This window comes from Anthonomus grandis, chromosome 1 (assembly GCF_022605725.1).
Source record: "Anthonomus grandis grandis chromosome 1, icAntGran1.3, whole genome shotgun sequence".
Taxonomy (NCBI): domain Eukaryota; kingdom Metazoa; phylum Arthropoda; class Insecta; order Coleoptera; family Curculionidae; genus Anthonomus; species Anthonomus grandis.
The window spans coordinates 5,957,879-5,964,362 of NC_065546.1; positions in this window are offsets into that span (position 1 = coordinate 5,957,879).

A 6,484-nucleotide genomic window follows, 5' to 3' on the forward strand; every position below is an offset into this window, starting at 1 on the left:
TTCCAATCTTGGAATGCTTAAAGACTTGAGTGGCGCTACCCTAATTTTGGATGTAAGAAGTTCGACATGAACTTTATTACATTCGTCCACAATTCGGACATAAATACATGCTTCATATGCACTATTTGATGCATCCGAAAATCCATGGAGTTGAACAGTGACTGGATTTTTTACTGAAATACATCTTGAAATTTGTAATTTATTTAAATTAAACAGTTGCGATCTGAAATGTAACCACTTCTTGGCTATGTCTAAAGTTTTAGTGTCCATAAAATCTGTAGAAGTATTTTCGCTTTAATGACAACTGGACTTATGAGACCAAGGGGATCAAAAATCTTTGCCACTTCGGACAAAATAGGTCGTTTTGAGAATTGCCCTTTTGAACTTGAACGGATGAATGGATTCATCGTGTATAACTTGTTGATCACTTGCAGCTGTTTTATTTGAAAGAAATTGTTTAATATCAGCGATTGTTTTAAAATATAAAGTTTCAAAATCATTTAGGTCCTGTTCAGTGAAATTATCAGGATCTAAACCTTCGAGTTCAAAATGAATCTCTGAAAACTCTGTGAGTAATTTTTTTTCTATTTCTTTCAACCTCAATTGAATTTCAAGAATTGTTGATGGATTAGCACTTTCCTTTGAAGAATTAAAATAGTTTAATAAACGTAATAATTTTTAATTAATCATACCCTTCTTTCTTACTAGATTTTGAATTCGGGGTAGTGTTTCATCTTCATCTAACTCGTTTTTACCCTTTGCTCCTTTTCTTGGTGCCATTATGAAAAAAACTCGACAAGGTTTGTTTTAGTTTAAAAACGTGTTCAATTTCCCAAAGAAATATAAGAGGTGTGAAAAATGAGCAGCCCTTGAGGATCCAAATGAATTACAAAGGTATGTATTTTGTACTCTGACACAAATTTGCTAATTTGACAGAATTGTACTATTAGAACTTCTTTACAAATTCTAATTGTATATGCTAAGATTTAGCCTATATGCGATAAGATAAATATGAATGTAGCACAGTAGCTGATTGTAATTATGTACACTAAATTCTAAAATAACACTTCATTATGAATACATGTGGATTCTGGAACGCAGTAGTGGGTATGAACGACGACGATGACTATGACGACACTTGATTACGTAATATATGAATTGAAATGCGATTAATAAGCATTAATGCCCCTTTTAACACTAATTACTGACTATTGTTCAATACATTAATGCGGGCGAAGCCACTCAGCTTGAACTGCAATCCGATATTACAGGAGCACTTTTTTTCCCGTAATTGACCAAGTGATGAATAAAGGCTTACCTCTAATCCCTGGTTTTGTTTAAAAAGGATACTTATGGGTAAATTGTCCCTTTGTCTTGCAAATTGTTGGTTGACAAATTGGCGGCATTGGTATTTGTCGTCACCTGTTGTGGCTACTGACCTCCCAAATTGTACTTGTATCGCCGGAAAATCTTGAAATCCGCTCGATGCGACCAAAAAATGTTTTTATGTTCCCCTGCTGGATCACCAAATTGTGTTGTGTCTCTGCTGCTGGGAACAGCAAGGGTTATTTGTGGACTGTATTTTTTATAGCTGAATTAAACAAACAAGTTCATCGTGAACCACTTCTTTATTTAAGAAACGCACTTAATGTGTAAAGAAAGTGGAGGGCTTATTTGACGGCATTAGTTAGTAGTTGACAACAACGTGACTTTTTTTCTGTCAAAAAACGATTCAGGTGTTTTAATTAACGTAAACCTCAACAACGTGAATAATGTATCACCATCCTTATTTAAACATTTCTCAAAACCAAATTATTGTGAATTGTCTGCCCATTTTGTTTATGAGAGAATAATAGACTTTTATAAAAGGTAAAAAACACGAAATCTACAGCATCACAAATACATTTAATAAAATAACGAAGGTTACATGTTTCGCTCGACTAGAGCATCATCAGACCTAAACAATAATTAAAATTATGTAACCCGAAAAAAGGAGAATTCAACAAAAACTTACCATAACATACACAAAACACCTAATATTTAAGTAAACAAAGATTACAATAAAGTGGCACTATCTATGTACAAAGAACTCAACTAAACAATCAAATCACTTTATACATTTTAGAAATCTAACCATCATTTAAGAGTCTAGAACTACTTGAGGTTATTAAAAACTAGGTGGCCATCAAAATCAAACCTTTCATTAACACAGGACAGATCTGGGTTTTTAAAAGCTTTACTAATCTCCATTGTCTCCAACAAGTCTAGTTTTTTACTTTTGTTGCATTGAGATAATAGAATTGCATTAGAGAATAATAGATACAGTTGTTTATTTTTATTATTATAAACCCTTGCTAATTACAAAAAAATTATTAAGTTCGTGATCTACGGCTATGCCAAGCTAAAATAAAAACAAGAAAAATTAATCTTTTAACAGTAGCACATGGCTCTAATAACGTCTCAAAGATGAAGAAGAAGAAATAGGACGTTTATAAAACTGACATTTTATTGCTAAGGGTAACTTGATCGTTAACGTTAAAGTTAACTTTTGAAAAATATTCATAATACCAGCCCTTAAACCTAATAATTTTTTTTTCATCAAATTTTATAATAATGTTGTGTTTCTAAAATAGACGATCAGATAGACGATCAGAGGTTATGGCTTCTCAAGCAGGTGTGAGAGCTGAAGAAAAAGATAAATATTGCAAACATTGCAAGAAAAAAGCCACTACATCAGTGGATTGTGGGGCTTGTGGGTCCAGTTACCACCCCAATTGTGGGCATCAAGCAAAATTAATTAATAGTTTAAATAAAATTGAAAATTGTAAAGTGTGTACTAAAAGTGGGGTTAGAAGTGAAGAAAAGACTGGAATGGATAAAACTGAGGTTGTAAATCTGGTGAGGGCCTTATTTAAACAGTATCTTGACCCTTTCAAAAAAACTATGCAGCAGGAAATGCATGAAATCAAAAAATCAATGCAATTTATATCAGACTCATTTGATGGGTACAAAGTTCAACTTGAAGAAGTCCTGTGTGATATGAAAAAGCTTAAAGATGAAAATGACGAATTAAAAAAACGTGTGGATGATATGGAATCAAAGGTTAATGCCCAGGAGCAGATAGAAAAAAGAAAAAACTTAGTCGTTGTGGGTATACCAAAACAAGGGGTTGATGAATTCACCACTATGAGGAAGGTAGTGAAAAGTATGAACGTTGGAGCTGATCAGGATATATTAGATGCTTACAGAGTGGGAAAAAAGGTGGATGGTCCGATTGTCCTGAAACTTGGGAGCGAAGAATGTAAACATAAAATTCTAAAGTTTGTCAGGGAAAAAAAGGGCATAAAAACAAATGAATGTGGACTGGATGGTAGAAACAACATATACTTTAATGAGGACTTAACTCACTATAACCAGATCTTGTTTAAAAAGGCACGAGAATACAGAAAAAATCATAATCTCAAGAGTTCATACTGTGTAAATGGAAAAATATACCTGAGATACAATGAGACTGATCCACCGGTAAGAATTAAACGTCTTGAAGACTTAAAATAGTAAGATCTTGAAGATTAAAACAAACAATAAACATTTAATACTCTTATGTTTAAAGAACTACAAAATAATAGCTTAAATATATTGTATATAAATATACGTAGCTTAAGAAACAAAATGGACGATATAAAGGAAATTTTAAAGTAACAAACCTATATAAACATTCACATATTAGTTTTAACAGAAACATGGATCTTTCAAAATGAGACACAATTTTATAATATTGAAAACTATTCTTCCGTACACAATTGTAGGAATACCCGAGGAGGGGGCACAAGTATTTATTTAAAAAACAATATAGACTATATAGTAAAAGATACATTCTTTGTAAACTTGGAAGAGTGCAATTTTTTGTCAATAACCTTGACTAAACTTAAATGTACTATATGGAGTATATACAGACCACCGAGCAGCAATGCACACAAATTTATTAGTGAACTGGACAATATCATGGAAAGTGAAAAAAATCCTTGCTTAATTATAGGTGACATAAACATAAACTTATTAATAGATTCTCACATAGTAAATGAATATAAAAATGTAATATCAATCAACGCCTTTGAAATAAAAAATAAGCTAACTATTGACAATGCTACTCGAACAACACAAACAAGTAAAACAATACTAGATCATATCATAGCAAATAAGAACCTACAGTGCAAAATAAAACTAGATGATCATATGGTTTCTGATCATAAAATAATAAAAATAACTCTTAATAGAAGGGTGGAAAAATACAAGAAAGAAAGAATTATTAAATATAAATTAGATGAATAAAGGTGGATTCAAATGGTGCAAGAAAAACTACATGGAAACAATAATATTGTACAATCCTTCCAAGAATTGGCTGAGATTATTGTTAACTCTAAAAACCAATGTTCTAAGAAATATACACTAAAGATTAGATCTGCTAATGATTGGATTACTCCGGAGTTTATAAGAAAATTAAAAATACGGGATGAACTATATATTCGCTGGAAGAGGATTCCAAATGAGTTTGCAGAAAGAGAATTTAAGAGCATGAAAAATACAGTAAATAATATGCGAAAGAATTTGCAACAGAAGTATGCTGAGATGAGATTTAAGGTAGTGAGTGGAGATTCTAAGAAGACATAGAGAGTGATTAATGAACTTTATAAGAAAAAGAAAAACAACAATACTAAAATAAAGCAAATTGAGATAGATGGACAAAAAATTACAAACGAAAAACAAATTGTACAGGAGTTTAATCACCATTTTACATCTATAGGAAAAAAACTTGCCCTTAAAATGGAAAAAACTCAAACTACAACATTTATAGAGGAGGAAACAATAAATACCATTTTCTTAGAACCTACAGACAAAAATGAAATAATAAATACAATTTCTGAATTGAAACAAAACAGCTCTCCAGGCCTGGACAAAGTTACCACCAAAGACTTAGAAAAATTAACCCATGTAATAGGAGAGTCTCGGACCTATTAGAGTATGTGTCAAATGAAATTGATCAACAAAAATATGTTGTAGCTGTCTTTGTCGACCTGCAAAAAGCCTTCGACACTGTTGATATTGAATTGCTGCTAAGTAAAACTAGTAAAATGGGATTTCGAGGCATATGTGGGAGCTTACTAAGGACATATTCAGTAGGTAGGAGACACTACACAACAGTAAACGACCAAAACAGTGAGGCAGAGACTTTAAATGTGGGGGTAGCGCAGGGGTCAGTGCTTGGACCGTTGCTTTACCTATTGTATGTGCATAGCCTAAAATATGCTGGTCTTATGGCTAAGTATTTTATGTTTGCTGATGACACAGTTCTAGTGTTCCGTCAAACCTCAGCCAAAGACATTAAAACCCTTGAAAAGGAAATAAATGACTCTTTAGATATATACTATAAGTGGCTGTGTTATAATAGGCTTAGTATAAATGCTACCAAAACTGTCTACATGATTGTAAGTAATAAAAATAAAACAAAATGTGATATTAGTGTACATGTAAGCGGCAGTAAACTTAAAGAAGTGACAGACTACAAATATTTAGGTTTAAATATAAATAATAAACTTTCATGGAATAATCATATACAAAAAATTAGTGACAAAATATCTCCTATGCTTGGTGCTTTGAGAAGGTGCTCTCACATGTTAAATGTTAAAACAAAAAAATTACTCTACAACAGCTTTATTGAACCACATTTGAGGTACCTTATAGTATGTTGGGGAAATGTTCCAAATTATTTATGAAATAAAATACAACGAGTGCAAAATAAAGCAGTTAAATTAGTTTATTCTTTATATTATTACACACCAAGTGATATAATTTATAAAAATACTGGTATTTTAAACATTAATCAATTAAGAACCTATGAACAAATTAAATTTATAAAATGTATACAGTTAAATAATATTAAGACTAGTTTAAAGGGAAAATTATTACAAATTAAAGGCTGTCAAAAGTATCAGCTAAGAAATAAAAACATGTTGAGAAATGCATTGATGCGAACAAAAAAATGTCAGGACTCTCCATTACATAGTGCAATAAGTGTCTTCAATAAAATTCCAGAAACTATTGTGAATCTAAAAAGCTACAAAAATATGTGTAAAAGACTAAAACAATACCTTAAGGTAAACTAAATAAATATAAATAAATATGTAAGGCTGTAAGCCATAATCTCTATATTAATCAAGTAATATTGTACTAAATTTATTTAGAATTCTGTTCCTAATTTTGTTGTATTTTTTTCTTTTTTTTTGTTAAGTTTTAGGCCCTGGTGCCAGTTTGTAAACTGTTTTTGGGTCATAAATAAAGTTATTATTATTATTATCTTCGCAATTGCTTTTGACGGCGAAAATTGCTGATCAATAAACACACCTTTATAACATTTGACATTTCACCAACCTATTGGCATTTGGCAGTGTTGACATATTTCACATTTGGCATTTTAATTTTAGCGGCT